Source organism: Ochotona princeps, chromosome 4, assembly GCF_030435755.1.
Source record: "Ochotona princeps isolate mOchPri1 chromosome 4, mOchPri1.hap1, whole genome shotgun sequence".
In the NCBI taxonomy this organism is placed as follows: Eukaryota; Metazoa; Chordata; class Mammalia; order Lagomorpha; family Ochotonidae; genus Ochotona; species Ochotona princeps.
The window spans coordinates 44,166,961-44,183,357 of NC_080835.1; the positions used below are offsets into that span (position 1 = coordinate 44,166,961).

A 16,397-nucleotide genomic window follows, 5' to 3' on the forward strand; every position below is an offset into this window, starting at 1 on the left:
AGCACAGCTGTGGAAATATTCTCTACCTATTCATGGCATCTTATCTTGATGCCTACCTGACTTTCCGATCACATGTGGCACAGGCACAGGGTAGGAAGGGGTCTGGAAGGCGGATTTTATTTTTCTGTAGCCCTGAAGATTGTAAAACCAAAAGAAGCCTTTCTAAAAAAGATGCATTCCCCTTAAATTATGCATGTAACCTATGGCCATGAAGGGATAAGCTCTCCAAACAAATGTCAAACTGGCAAAGCACCAACGTGAAAATGATCTAACCCAGCACTCCCTGCTGTCCAGCCCACTAACATATCAATATTCCTTTGCTGGAAAGGCATCAGATCATGCATTCAAAGGCCTTCCAAAGGCAGTGAGAAGCACTGCTCCTGGCCACCGATGGCGATGGTGAGGGGAAGGCCCAGGGCTCCACTAAGAAGAGCTTTGTGTCACCACAGCTCCTCCCTGCTCCACCCTCTCAAGTCCAGGGAAGTTACAATGGAAGCACCCAGGAGGGAAGCAGGTGCTGGCAGCCCCACCCAGCAGTAGGGACTCTTCCATGATCCAGTCTGCCCACCTCTCTCCCAGCTCCTTCCCGCCTTTCCTGGCCTGTGTGGACCAACAGGTCCCAGGTGCAGAAACTCTGTGGCCAAGCCCATGCTAATCACTAGTGGGTGCCACCAGCTACTCAACCTGGCAGCTTTGTATTGTAGGTAGCACTTGGAGTTAAAACACCAAATGACCCCCAGGTTCTCTGCCTTTAAACGCTACCACTGAGCCATCACTCAAAGAACTTGTCAGCAAAATATTTACTACCTCTTACCAATACATGTACGTTTACACAGGCCTTTGGAAATTGCCAAATGTTAACCTATAATTTATGCCACAAGAAAGAGTTTTTGTGATTCACCCCCAGACGAACTCTACAATGCCTGCAGTAAGGGCCTTTTGAATTCTCAAACGATCACATTTTTGTTTGAGATCTAAGAGTCTTATAAACACCAGTCGAACTCAACTCTGCCCTAGAGTCACTTCTCACTACAATCGGAGAAATTATGAGAATCAGAGTAGGTTCTTTGAGCAGTGGCTTACCGGCCTTCTCCCTGAGCGAAATATAAAGCAAGAAACAAAACACACACATACAAAAAATAACCACAGGCTAGTGTCTGAGCTTTGGGCAGCTCACAGGCATATGAATTCATACCAGGGAGCCAAATTTTAACATGAAAAGATTTGCCCAGCACTCAACCAGTAGGGCAGAGAGAGAAAATGCAGGGCAGTGAGAGTGAGCTAGAGGCACCCAAGACATTTCTTTGTCTAGAAAGAATGTTACTATATAACTGACAGCCAAGCAGCTCCAGGCTCAAACACACCAAGGTTGAACAGTTGTCTAAGCCACCACCTGCAAGGCTGGCATTTCATTTAAGTACCAGTTCAACTCCCAGCTGCACTGCTTCTGATTCAGCCCCCCACTAATTCACGTGGGAGAGCAGCAGCCCTCATGGGTTCTGCTTTAGCCTGCTTGAGCCCTTGCCACTGTAACCATCTATGGAGGAAACCAGTGTAGGTTGAGAAGATCTCTGTCTCTCCTTTCATCTCTCTGCCTTTCAAATCACCACCGCCCTGATTCCCATTTTGAGGTCCCCTCTAAAATGTCACATCAACTGGTTACACTGAATCAATGACAGAGAACTTATCTTCCTCTGTCCTGCCCACCTTCGTAATTCTTTTAAGCTAAACCCATCTCCTACTCAGTCATCCTTTGAAGTTGATCTCAGGGAGGCAAACATCTCCCCCAAGACACCCATTCAGCAGCATCCCCCAGGTCTTCGGTCATCTTCCAGAATGAGTACTGTCATCCCTCAGCCCACTGTGTGCAGACACATCCCAATTTGGCCACCAATCTCCATAACCAACACTTAGCAGTGGACTTGCCCATGAAACATCTAGCCTCCTGACCCCAGATGCTGTTCCTGAATCTTGTCTCTTGGGAAACTGTTTTCAGAGCTGAAAGCAACAGCTTGAATTTATTCCATGACTTATTAAATTTCATTAATTTTAGCCACACATCACATCTCAAAACCTGTAAGATCTTTTTTAATCATAATCGCCAAGTTTTAGATATTGAACTCTCCTGTCATATGGATAGGATGTAGATCCACTCTGCAGAAGGTCCAAAGATCTGGACTCAGTGTGAGAAAGAGCCTTCTGCTAGCCAAACTTTTCAGCCAGGAGGGCAGAGAGTGCCCTTGGGTGGCCCGCACTCTCAATTCTACGGTGAATTCTAAATTCTAAAGTGAAGAGCCTTAAGTAACAACAGGTAATGAACTGACCCATTCAGTTAGTAAATCACTATCTTAAACACTCATGTGGTTTTACTAATGTATTGCAAAGGGGAAAATTCTATGTCCAGACTCTTGCAATTTGGTCAAGAGGAGCACTGTAGAATGGAATTACCTACCCTGGGTATAGGCCAGGATCAACCCCAGAAACTACAAGATACATAATCCAGAGTTAGACAAGCCTCTGATTTTATAACCCAACTGTAAAATGAAGCCCAGTATGGGCAGAGTTTCCGATCACAAGACTGGGGCTGGCTGAGAAAAGCTCACTGACTGGATACCAAAATAGCGATTCTGGCATTCTACCCTCAGCTTTCTTCCAGCCCAACTCAAAATCCACCTCATCCTAGAAACTGACCTTGTATCTAGTAGCTCTCAGACTACCCATGAGACGTTAGTTTTCTACAGATGTGTGGCCTTGGCCAATGACCATTCCATCAACCTTAATCTTGATACGCAGCAACAAGCGCCTCCACTTTATCAGCACGAACAGCTAACTCCCTGGACTACACACAGAGCATCTCTACCTACAAACCTTTTCATCTCTCATTCTTTGAAGGAAGAGTCACTCAAACTAAGGATGTACATTGCCACTATCTCATATCCAGTCCCAGAGGTTCTGCTTATAATCCAGCTTCCTGATAATGTGTCTTCTAAGGCAGCGGAGGATGAACCTGGCACTAATGTGACAGTCTATGTGACAGTCTATGAGAGTTTCCATCTCCTAACTTTGGTCTGTAACAGCCCTGGCTATTGCAGGCCTTTGGGAAATGAACCAGTGGATGGAAGATCTCTCTGGCTCTCTTCCTTACCTTCTCCTTTCTTACTCTGCCTTTTTAATAAACTGTTGAAAAAAAAAAGGGCCTGGCGGCGTGGCCTAGTGGCTAAGGTCCTCGCCTTGAACGTGCCAGGATCCCATATGGTTGCTGGTTCTAATCCCGGCAACTCCACTTCCTCTCTATCTTTCCTTCTCTTTGTATATCTGACTTTGTAATAAAAATAAAATAAATCTTTAAAAAATAAAATAAAATAAAATAAAATAAAATAAAATAAAATAAAATAAAATAAAATAAAATAAAATAAAATAAAGACAAAACAGGAAAAAGGGAGAAAAAAGCACAAACTTATATAGATTCTAAGTCTGGCTCAGCCAGGTTCCACGCAACCCAAACTAAACTGGATACTCTCAAATGCCCAAGTTCTGATTTGTAAAAGGAAGACAAAACAGAACAGTCATTAGAGAGTGGAGGGGCTTCACTCTCCAGAGTTGTCATAAAGAGTGCCCTTGGGTGGCCCATTATCTCCAGATAATGATGTGTTCATTGTGATACCAACACACCCATTAAGGGGATGATGAAATCAAGGAGCCCACCCAACAGTTTACTTTGGGAAATCAATTTTCAAAGGACAAAGACCTTCATACTTAACACTCTATTAAATACAAACATATTCACAGGTTCAAGACCTTCCAAAGCACATTCAGGGGAATTACCATTTCTACAGAATATGTCTTCCGAGACAAAAACACATGAGCACAATGCAACAAGTTCATAAAAAGAAAGTATAAAAAAAAAAAAAAAAACTAGACATGGATTTCAAAATTCTTGCACCAAAATAACCTTTCCATTACATTTCTGAGGTGCACATGTGTATTGTATGTAGCACTGTGTCTGTTTTCATCATAAACGTCTTTCTCAAAGTTCCTCTTTTGAGAAATTCTTGTTAGCCACACTAAAGTACACTTTCAAAACACCTACTGCCAGTGATCTAAATAGCCTGTAAATCGTCCCAACAGCCACATTCCCTAAATGGACAGATGTGTTACAGTGTAATTACCCACTGACACTCCCAAGAAGAGTTAACATGAACACTGTGCGGTGATGCTGCAGATGTATTTGAACAAAGCACATTTATTATCAAGCCAATGGAATACAGGACATACAATAATCAAGTGTAGCAGGTACTTAAAGGCTCTGAGATACGGCCTGTGGTGGCCTGTGTCTTAATAGCACATAAGGCAACAGGGAAGAGCTAGCCTTGAAGTTAGGCCTCTGCATCTACCTTATTCACAGAATGCCTCAGCTTCCATTACTAATCCTGAAAGAAACTACCTCCATCATTGACTATGCAGTGTTACCCCAGAGTCCATCGTGCACAGCACATGGTAGGTTGGTTTATCACTGCTCAACTCACTGCACTCTGTGACCCTAAAGGGCAAGGACTCACACTCTCCACAGCATCCACAGTGCCACAGGATTTTTAACAACAGCAACAACAACAAAAAAATCAGCCAATCATCAAATAATGTGAGCATTCCCTGACAACATGACTGAGTTCATCACTCAAGAGAAGGAAAGAGTTTCAGCTACATCCCCGTTAACCCCAATTCTGGCCAGGGTTCTAATAAATAATAACAATCCTAAAAGAAATCACCACACTAGAAAGACACAAGTGACACACTTCCGGCTAGGCTCTGTGTGGCTACCCAGTGCAATGCAATTTCTTACTCATTCAGCAGGTGACAACAAAGCGCTAAATAAGGTTTATGTCCTCTAACAGGTACGTTTTTTATATTCCAAGCAAAGCTCACTTTGAGGAGAATTTTCGAAATTCAGCATTTTACCTTCTCAATCTCCCTTTCTTTTTAAACATTACAGCAGCAAGTCAGAAGGCGACAACTGCAGGAAAAGTTATGAAAGGCAAAGTATTGAAGTTAGTATAAAGTCCAGAAGCCAAAGCAGTAGAAGAAATTCAAAGTGCAAATGCGTCAGGGCAAATTTACACAAGCAGGTGAGTGGAAGGGGCAACAGATAGTGAATGACCAAAAAAAAAAAGGTCTGTAGCAGCTCAGGAAGAAGCAGAAGTTAATGCAGGCGGGTGCCACCTGAGAGCATCACATGGTTGGAATATTTATAGCAGACAGCTCAACCAAGCATTTGATGGTGTAAAGGTCACTTGTTCCTAGTGAAAGCCTGAATTTTTCTCAAGAAGAAAAGCTGCCTTCCAATAAAAAAAAGACCAGAAGACTAGAAGGTGCTCTTCCTTTTCTTCTTCTTTCCCCTAACCTCTTTAGGAAAAGCAGCGAAGAGCCAACTTCATTCCCTAAATGATCACACAACTGGTTCCAGGCTAAAGCCAGGCACCAGGAATTCCATCTTCATCTCCCACATGGATGATACAGGCCCAAGTACGTAGGCAATCCTTTGCTGCTTTCTCAGACACATATACAGGAAGCTGATTGAGAAGTAAAGTAACTGGGATGAGTGCTATGATACGGGTTGTGAGACATTCAAGCAGCAGCTTAACCCTACTGTGCCATATTCCCAGTCCAAAGATAATTACTTAAAATAAATAAACAAAAAAGTACGGTGAAACAGAACTTCCATCACCAGTTCATTCTCCAAATGGCTGAAACAGCTGGGACTGGTAAAACAAAACAAAAATGAAGAACTCTATTCAGGTCTTCCAAGTGAGTACAGAAGTCCAAGCACCAGGGCCATGTTCTACTCTTTCTCAGGCATGTCAGCACAGAACTGGATCGGAAACAGAGTAACCAAGACTTGAACCACTCTGATATAGGATCTGGCATTGCAGGCAGTAGCTTTATCTATTGTGCCACAACAGGAACCTGATGCTTTACTTCTACTGTGAACTGGTATCTCAAATCCAAATGCCATCTTTTTCCAATCAACAAAGTTTCAAGTCCAATGCCAGAAGCTTTTGTCTATGCGATCTTAAATATTACACCATGCCCTCAGTTATTATGAAGTCAGAAACTTCAAAGTGTATGCCCAAAGTCATACACTTTGACCCTAGGAGTCACTGTTTCAGGTAGAAGGCATGTCCCATGGGAACACTGGACTCACACTAACTATAGCTTCACTAGGCAGTAGGAGGAAGTCCCAGTTCATTTCAGGAATGACATCACCAAAACTAGTCTAATTAATTCCTAATGAATAGTGATGATACTGACTCACCTCCCTGGGCAGTTGGGTGGAATGTCAGAGACTAATGATGGTTAATTGCTCTTGCATATGCAAAGTGGAGCATCTTATTATTTTCCTACCATTTCAAATACACACCAACCTTACCAACACATAAGCCTAGGAAATACAGGTAACAATCAGCCACCTGCATTTTAGAGGTAACCATCAGAGGGATGAAAATGCAGAATACAGATCACTGTCAGAAGCAGCAGAACTGTCAGGGGAGACGGACACTGAGAATTGAGCCAATGGCAGCCACACAGCCAGTTGCAGCTAGTGAGCCTTGGTGTCATATACTCCATTTGCCAGCAGTTTCCCTCTGCTTTCAGCAGCAGAGAAGTGGATAATTACTACTTCTCATTTTCAAAAATCACTTCTGTATCAACAGAATCCCATCAACGTGCCAACATCTCTTCACCAAGCCCCCGATACCGAGCATCCCATTAGAGGACTTAACATTGCCATCCTGAGATTTCCTGATTAATTCTCTGCTCCATCAGCCCTAAGTGCTTGCCCAGGTGACAGCTGAAGAAAGGCTCTGATTGATTTCACGCAATGCCGCCCTGATGGGACCACTCAGGGCTACTAGTCTTTAGGGAACTCGCCGGCACGATCCCCTGGACAAATCTGAAAGTCAGTGAGAACAGATACATGCTGTCCCTGCCTTTCCCCCATCACCAACACCAGTCAAGACGATCACTATTCCCCTTTACCAGTGGATTCCTACAAAAGAACAACATTAAGGACCAGTGTTGTGGCCCAATAGGTTAAGTCATTGTCTGCAATGCCAACATCCCATATGGGTGCCAGTTCAAGGACCAGCTGCTCCAATTCCAATCCAACTCCCTGCTAATGCTACTGAGAAAGCAATGGAAGACAAGTTGGCCTAAGTACTAGGGTCCCAGCCACCCACACAGGATTCCTGGATGCAGTTCCAGGCTCTTGGCTTCAGCCTGGCTCAGTCACTGCTGTTGTAGCCATTTGGAATGTGACTCAGCAGATGGCAAAGTCCCCTCTTCCGTCTCTCCATTTCTCTCTGTAACTCCAATTTTCAAATAAACAACCAAATAACTCTTTTTTTAAAAGGACATGACCACAGATTCAGCATCAGGCATCCATCTAATCTGGTCATTCTAAAGCAGAAACCTGATATGAAGACAACACACTGCCAGACAGCATGAGCCAGGTGGCCTGAGTGAGAAAAGCCGGGGCAGTGGACAACTTCACCTTAGGAAACACATTTCAAATGCACACATGCAAGCTTCTCTCCTAAGAAAGAAAATCTCACCAAAGCCAGTAGTAACTGGTTGTCCCTATTTCAGATGCTAAAGTTGTAAGGCCCTTCATAAGAACGACAAAGAAAGCATAAAGAATAATCCCTGAATTGAACAGATGCGTAGAATGAACACATTTTCAGGTAGACTCACCAGCCATAATATTTACTAACAATAAGGAAGGAAGGAAAAGAGGGAGCAAGGAAGGCAGGTGAAAGAAGTGAGGGGGGCGGAAGGACAGGGAGGGAAGCAGGGAGGATATTCCTAAGGCACCACCCTATAGATAGTGCTCACCATTAGGCTGCCTTGACACCTCAGCATTTGAAACGACAGTGTGTTTAAGTGAAAACTCAAAGCTGACAGTTTATATTTTGAAAGACACCAACACACACAGCAAAAATATGTTTTGTGACATGTACCGAAACATCACATGGCACCCCATAAATAATTTTTATGTCTGTTAAAAATGTTTTTAATAACATTTTAACATTTTAAAACATTATAAAAATATCTGAGAACTACACCCACACCTCACCACCACACACACAGTGTAAAAATACATCCTTTCAAGAGGCTCTGCCAGGTGCCCTTCTAGCAGAGAGCTGCCTCCCTGGGTGGCAAGCCTCTGGGTGCAGGCCTGGGGAGTCACCCCAACTACAGAAGGTCAATGGAGACTCACCCACTGCTGCACGCGCTGCTGCCAGCCAACCTAATGATATGTTGGCTCTGGCTCACACCCAGCAGCTCACCTGCTGAGATGTGGCCCCCTTGGCTGATTCAGGATTCTACGTGTGTTGCATCAGCAATGGCCCTCCTTACTATCTACAAAATGCTGCTCACTCTGGCCAAGCCTCTTGGTATACTGGATTACTTAGACAGGTGTTTGGGGGGAGGGGCAGAATAAGCAACTTGTAACTGTACTGTAAGGGTTAGAAGATATTTTCATATGGTCATACGCCATAGGCCATTTTCCACAAAAAGGAACACATGAATCAAGATGGGCTTTTAAAGGAACTGAACTGGTATTGGTGTTACATATTGTAGGTTAAGCCTTAGCCTGCTACTTCGCATTCTGTAGGAATACCCATTGGAGTCCCGGCTGCTCCACTTCTGATTTGGCTCCCTGCTATTGCACTTGGAGAGCAGTGAAGGGATGGCCTGAGTACTTGGGCCCCTGTACCAAAATGGGAGACACAGAGGAAGATCCAGGCTCTTGACTTTGGCCTGGCCCAACCCCAGCTATTGCTGCCATCTGGGAAGTAGAAGAGAGGACTGAGGACTTTTTCTCTCTTGCTGTCCTCTGTAACTCTGCCTTTCTAATAAAGAGCTTTAAAAAATGACAATTTAGGGCCTGGCATGGTAGCCCAGTCGCTAAAGTCCTAGCTTTGCACACGCCAGGATCCCATATGGGCTCCAGTTAGTGTCCCGGCAGCCACGCCTCCCATCCAGCTCCCTGCTTGTGGCCTGGGAAGGCAGTTGAGGAGCGCCCATAGCCTTGGGACCTGGAAGAGGCTCCTGGCCTCAGATCAGTGCAGCTCTGGACATTGCAGCCCCTTGGGGAGTGAATCAATGGACAAAAGATCTTTCTCTTTGTCTCTCCCCCCTCTGTATATCTGACTTTCCAATAAAAATAAAACAAAATAAACCTTTAAAAATAATGATTTCAAATAACCTGACAACGCTGCTTTTAAAAAAATTTTTTTTAACAAAGAGCACTGACCACTAAGCTGTGAAGCCCAAGCATGTTCTGGCTTTTTTACCACATAAACTGGCATCCACATGCCCTGGGGATCCAGTGGAATCTTGATGGATCCCACAAGCACTAACCCAGGAAGATAAAAATCTAGATTCCAATATGCCAAGAAAAAAAAATCCTCATCCTTTCCATCTAAGATAACCAGGAACATGACTTACACCAACAAGCTACCCTTTTCATCACCTTAATTACCAGAAATCTGGCTTATGTGTCTTTATTAATTTTTTATGGCTCCGAGCATACAGATCCTGATATCTACTCCAATCACACAAAGGTCTTTTTTGGGTCTAAAATATAATCGTAAAACTCCTGTGAGCAGAAATAGAGCCCACGTGACTTAGGACCCAGAGGAATGTCACATAAAGCAAGGATAAAAGGAGGACAAGATAAAACAACAAACTAAACCAACTTGTTTGACTAAATTTAGCTCTCACCACCTCAAAGAGGAAAACCAAAGCTGAGTGACTTCAACTACCCAATATTAAAACTCACTAAAAAGTTTAATGATTAACAGTGGGCACTGGTACAAAGGCATACAAGAGACCAACGGATCAGAACAGAGAATCTAGACACAAACTCATACATATACATTCACCTGGTTCGTTGCAAAGGTGACGATCACATTGCCCTGAGTAAAGAATGGCCTTTTCAATCAATGGGCTGATTTATAGCCATGCAAAAAAATAATCTTTGACTGCTACCTCACACCCTATTCTATAGTTCATCTCAAATGGATTTTAGATATGAAAGTATAAACCAAAGTCATTCATGCAGGACAAAACAAAAAAAGATTACCTACCTGATTTTAAAGGAGGCAAAGATCATAAAGACAATAAAAGCACTAATCAGAGGGGAAAATGATAAACTGGATAGAGGAAAATTAAGAACTTCCTGTCACTGAAAGAATCAATAAGAAAACAAAAGGCAAGTTACAAACTAAAGATATTGATAATATGTTAATTCAACAGACCATAGTCTTAAAGAACATAGTAACAACAATCTAACAGAAAGAAAAAAGGCAACAAGCTAATACATTTTATAAAAGATAACTCCAAGGATAGAAAAAGTACAAAAAGCCGTTTAGCATGCAAAAGTACAATACCAGAGGACAAATAATACCAAATATTGTTCCTGATATAGGAGCAACTAGAACACTGACAGACAGCTGAGGAAGTGTGCAAAGTGGTACAACGATTCTCATGCTCACCCAATAACAGGTGCACAAACGCTCAATATGTGCATTATCTGTAATAATCAAAAAAAGTCAAATCTGCAATAGCAATTATTACAGTTTGTATAATGAAATGCTATATAACCAAATGGCCCAAAACTTGCACAACTTATATGTAGATATGAATATATACCACTAAGATTAAATAAATGTGGAAGCCACATTTTGGCTCAGTGAGTTAAGTCACTGCTTCTAATGCCAGCATTTTTATGAGCTCTGCTTTGAGCCCAGGAGGCTCCACTTCCAATATAGCTTCCTGCTAATGTCCCTAGAGAAGCTGTGGAGGCACAAGAACTTGAACCCTGCCATGCGGCAGACTAAGATGGGGTTTTAAGGTTTGGCTTCACACTGCACCAGCTACAACAGTTGGGATCATTTAGACAGTGAATCAGTAAATGGAAGAGTCTGCTTGCTCTCTGTGTGTCTTTCAAACAGATTTACAGTAATGCAAACTTTGAGTTCCTGAGCATCACTAGCCACAATCCAAGAGCTCAACAGGCTCATGTAGCTAGTGGCTGTTGTACGGTACTGCATAGATACAAATCATTTGCATCACCATAGAAAGTTTTGTGAGACAATGCTATGACATGGCGATGGCAATAAACACAAACAACATCAGTGAATGCTACAAATGTAATGCTGGCAAAATAAGTGAGATAGGAAGGAATTCAGACTGTGTGCTTCCATTCCTACCAAGTCCAAACATGAACAAAACTAACGTATGTGCTGGAAGTGAGGGTGATGTTTCCCCTGTGGGGCTGAGCACGGGCTACCAGCAGCAGTACACCGGATGCAGTCCACAGCTCTGGACACAGAGGCTCACAAGGGAAAAATGCAGGAGTCTCAAGGCTAATCACACGCACCTCCATCTGTATGTAAGGTGTACTTCAATAAAAATGACCCCAAACAGAAAGGCACAAGAAGCATGGCCTGTTTCAGTGCCTTCATGACCCCACAGCCACGGCAGAGAAAGAGGACTCCAGGAGCACCACCTGCTCCTGCTTTCAAGAATGATGCTCTGTATGCTGCCACTGACTGGCACACCACGAGTTACCAGAGGAAACAGCCTATATGATTAGTAACTGAATTTGCATCAGAATTGTCAGGATGCCTCTTGCCCCATCACGCAGGTGGCTCTCTACAAAAACCCAAGAGCAAGGTTGTGGGACAAACTTGATGTTTTCCACTTTGTGACTTACGCTTCACTGGCTGGTGCCCATGTGCCCTCAGTCACCCTGAAGGGCCACTCAGAGAAGATGCAGAGGTAACCCCAGCCTGGCAGTCTGGCTTCCTGCCTTGAGTTTATTTCAAATCCCTGCTTAAAGGAGTTCTTTTTCTTATATCTTTCTACCCTACTTTTAACTGATGTTATCTTATAGTCTCATAAACAGGCTTAAATTCATTTTGAAATAAGTTTAAACACAGTTTAAACACACGAAAAATTATTTTTGATGTTTAATTCTTGGCTTCTATTGAATGTGGTAAAACATTTATTGATCACTGCTTGCCTGGCTCCCAACCAGTCACCAGGTCATTACGGAAAAAAAACAGAAAATACACTGTGCTCCCTGCTTTCAGCAGCAGCCCATCAGGCAGGGAGACAGACAAACAGGTAAACTCCCCCCCGAAGACGTCAGGCTCCTCTGCTGGGCAGCCGGCGTGGCCTCTCCCAGCTTCCTCTACATTCTCTCTCTCTTTTTAACCTATTTTTTTTATTATTATTATATTTTTGACAATCTTTACATAGCTAATTACGGTAAAAAGATTCAAGGGCTATAGGAAAGTGGATAAGACTATTATTTCCATATTGTTTCCTTCATGTTTAAAGGGGGGTATTAAGGGAGAAGGCCCACCCAATTTCCCACCCTCCCCAGTTCCCAGATGTAGGGCATGCTCCGAGGTTCTTGCTCAAGTGGTTTTGACAGTTCAACAGTTCTGAATTGCTGCCACTCTCTCCACTCCAACACAATGAGGTCGTTGAAGAATCCACTGACTGACATAGTCCATAATAGAGTCTCTGTTTGCCCCGTATTTCGCTGCCAACATATAGCTGAGATGGTTGCTTGACCTGTTGTGTCTTCTGTCTTTTCTTGGTTAGGGTTCTGAGTCTGGAAGTTTGATTGGGGAGATCTCCAAAGAAACTTTGTCTGAGGTGTTCTCCGACCATATTCTTGTACGTACTAGCAAGTACAGGGACCGGCACAGTCCATTGTCCCAATCAGCTGGTGGTTGCAATTGCTGGGTTGGTTCTGTTTTCAGCCCCGACTTCCACTGGAACCAATGGGTGTTGCAGTCCAGCCTGGTTCTGCCCAGCACACACTCGGTCCTTGCATAAACCAGTGGGAGCTGCAGCCTAGTTAGAGCAACCCACAATAACCTCCACCAGGCCCGCCCCCTACCCTGGTTTGCCAGTATGTGTAGCAGTAGTCCAGCACCCTTAATGGTCACTGCCCTTGAACTCACCTCACTCACCACCATGGAATAATGTCTTTAAGTATCTCTCACCCTGGCAGGTTTCTAAGATCTTTAAGAACTGGATTTGTCCATGCTTTTGGTGGTTTTTCTATCACTCACCATTCCCTCAAAATGGGCCAACAGGTGAAAACTAGGATGAACAAGTGCTGGCTGGATGGGAGGATGTCCCACACCATGCTGGAAGAATACACAAGGTGCTGTTGGAGCACAAAAACAGGAGTGCTTATTCTGTCTCTGGCCCATGTCCTAGGTGGCAATTAGTATGGTTTTGAAGCCTTAACTGTTGAGAAGAAAACAGGCCAGTCTGTTCAGAGGAAGAGCCTTCGTGGAAAGGATACAAGGAAGAACGAGCCAAATGGGAAAGCACAAAGACAGAAGCAGAGACTATAAAAGCGGGGCTGGATTGGGCCCGGCGGTGTGGCCTAGCGGCTAAAAGTTCTCGCCTTGAAAGCCCCGGGATCCCATCTGGACGCCGGTTCTAATCCCGGCAGCTCCACTTCCCATCCAGCTCCCCGCCTGTGGCCTGGGAAAGCAGCTGAGGACAGCCCAAAGCTTTGGGACCCTGCACCCACGTGGGAGACCCGGAAGAGGTTACAGGTTCCCGGCTCCGGATTGGCGCGTTGCGGCGCACTTGGGGAGTGAAACATCGGATGGAAGATCTTCCTCTCTGTCTCTCCTCCTCTCTGTATATCCGGCTTTCCAATAATAATAAAATCTTTAAAAAAAAAAAAAAAAGCAGGGCTGGATCACCAGGACCCTCAAAGGCCCTGACTAAAGGCCAGGCTATCAAATACAAAGGCTAGGAGACACCACAGCACGTGAGCAAACCTTGAAGATACACGTGCACGAACGTGAACACACACATCTATTTGGGGGACAAAGGATGAACAGAGCATTTTACAAATAAGGAATCAAAATGTTTAAATCAGAAGTATTTTCAGCACATTCTGAGACAGCACAGGTCTCTGAATTAATTCGAGTATTACAATGTGGGACATTTCTTAAGCATTCCAAATTTATAAAGCCATGACAGTGGCCAATTTATAAAGACCATGACAGTTTATACAGGTGTGCTTGTTTAAACAGCCCGAAGCCATGGGATTAACTACATTCAATACCCAGTCACTCAACTCTTCCAATAAATGTTCATCAGACGTTGTTTTCGAGCACCCAACACATTTCCCTGGTCCCTAAAGATAGGCTGTGAGTTGACAGCAGGATCACAACCAGGTCCAGCAAGGGAATCAGACTGCTATGCTGACATACAGAACAGGTCTGCATAAGCCCAAAGTATAAACACCAACTACCAAGTGTCATAAACTGGGGCAAAAACTGACCCAACCTAAAGGACATCACTACTTCAGAAATGCCCATTGGTTCCCAATCCTCATGGAGATGGCTTAGCCCCTGCCATCAAATGAGAAATACAATCTGCCCCGAATGGTATGCACATGGCACAGCTGCACACCAGGGCTCACAAGAGAGGGGAAAATTTAGGAGCTACTTAAAGCCCCACCCTGACCCCATGATTGTCTTCCAAATGTAAACCCCAACCTGGATTTATACTCAGTCCAAATTCAGCAGGAACAAAGAATACTGACACCTTAGTTAGAAACTGTCAGAAAGAGATTAAGGAAGTTACTACTGCTCCACCTTCGGACAAGTCTCTCATTCAAACAAACATTACATGAACAGCTCTTGCATGCACCTGTTCCAGCACTGTACAGCGCACAACACTTCAAGGACACGAGTGGGGCAAGATCCCCGGCCAGAGGGGGTTTCAGACAGAAAAACTGACACATCCTTGGACCAAAGCAGCCTCTTCTTCCATCAGCCTAGCTTCTCCTGCCCTCAACCTTTCCATGCCCAGGAGGTTCTGAAGAAAGCCAGTGTCCATCCATCAGGCCCTTTCCCTCCTCACCTCTGACATGCTCCAGCCAATGAGTCAGCCACAGTATGTAACACAAAGGCCACAGTTAGATTCAATCAGCTGTGTCTGCAGCTCCCTGCTCCCCCAGCAATGCCTCGAAGTCTCTTTGGAGAGAAGGGCCACTTCCTTGTACTGATCCTGATTGCCGAGGTAGAGAAAAAACAAGGGTGGGCCTCTACTGCCTTATATCTGATTCAAGTGCAATCCAATCCCTGCTACTCCTGCAGAAGACCATGAAAGTGCCCCCTTCTCTCCAGGACACCTGCTGGTACTGACAGCTCCAACTCTAATACCTAACAGTCTGACTCCCCCCACAAACAAGAGACAACAGACCTGCAACCAAACAACCCAAATAGACCTGGAAGTCCTGGATGTTGACAACTTCAAAGTCATTTCTCTCATTATGGGTCTCGCCGTAAAAGTGTCTAGGAAAAAGGCACACAGAATCTCCCAGGTCCTGGAAGAGACAACTCTATCTCACTGTGCTCAGTTTCTACTTCTCAGAGAATATGGCAGAAACAACAACAACAACAAAAAAAAAAAACACAAGGCAGCCTTGCTGTCCTTCCTGGACACCCCTAACCTAACACCTGTCCCTCCCACCCTCCATTTCTCAGCTGTATTCCCCAGCCCTTGCTTCTATCTCATGGTAGGGAGTATTATCTCTCTGAGACAGCTGTGCCCTGCCTTACGCCACTATTCTGTCAGCTTCCCAAGCCTGGTTGTGCAGCAAAATGACACTGGTGACTTCCTAAACCTATGGAGTCCCAGCACTGGCTGCAGAAATACTGACTCCCCAGACTGATTCTCAGGAAACTCTTCCTATTCCATCTTGCTGCCCTAAGACTTTTACCCTGCAGCACCGTCCCATTCTTTCAGGGCACAACTGCATAACATGGCACCCATGGCCCTGAATACCTGGTCTCAGCCCAGTTTCCCAGGCAATTGCTGTCGACACACCTACTCTAGGATGCCTGGACAGACCAGGCCACCTGCTTCTTCCCCTAGGCACCTCAGTACATAGCAGCTTGGTCATGTCAATATCTACCTATCCTTTTAAAACCTAAAAAAAATCACCAACCTCCTCTCTAGGAACTACAACAGCCATTCCTACTCCAAGCAATCAGCTCTCTGTTCCCGAAGCACCCCAAACATGCTTCCAGTGTCACACTGATCCAGTTCACTCTGATTTCTCAAAAGATACCATCTCCCAGTCACTGGCATTTCCTTGTCTAACATTTCCCAATTTTGGCCAGGTTGTTGGACTTCTCAAAGGCTTACTAACTCTTGCCCTTGGAAGGTATCCCCAGAGTTGCTAGACTCACACAGTGCAAGTGGCAGAAACCAAACATACAGAAAGAGTACACTGGGTTTCAGAATTCCAAAGAATTTTAATTCTAAGCTTTCCTCTT

General features: G+C 44.3%; 1 protein-coding gene across 9 annotated transcripts in view; it reads right to left on the reverse strand.

Moving 5' to 3' along the window:
* The window catches only part of TEAD1 (TEA domain transcription factor 1), a 255,049-nt gene that overhangs the window by 170,552 nt on the left and 68,100 nt on the right, over positions 1-16,397 (reverse strand). The window contains exon 1 of one of the 9 annotated variants that reach the window (XM_058663365.1): positions 10,149-10,169. The exons of the other annotated variants lie outside the window; for them this stretch is intronic. The gene's annotated coding sequence lies outside the window, so the exon portion shown is untranslated. Of the gene's footprint in view, positions 1-10,148; positions 10,170-16,397 lie in introns of those variants that run through there. 9 annotated transcript variants of the gene reach the window in all.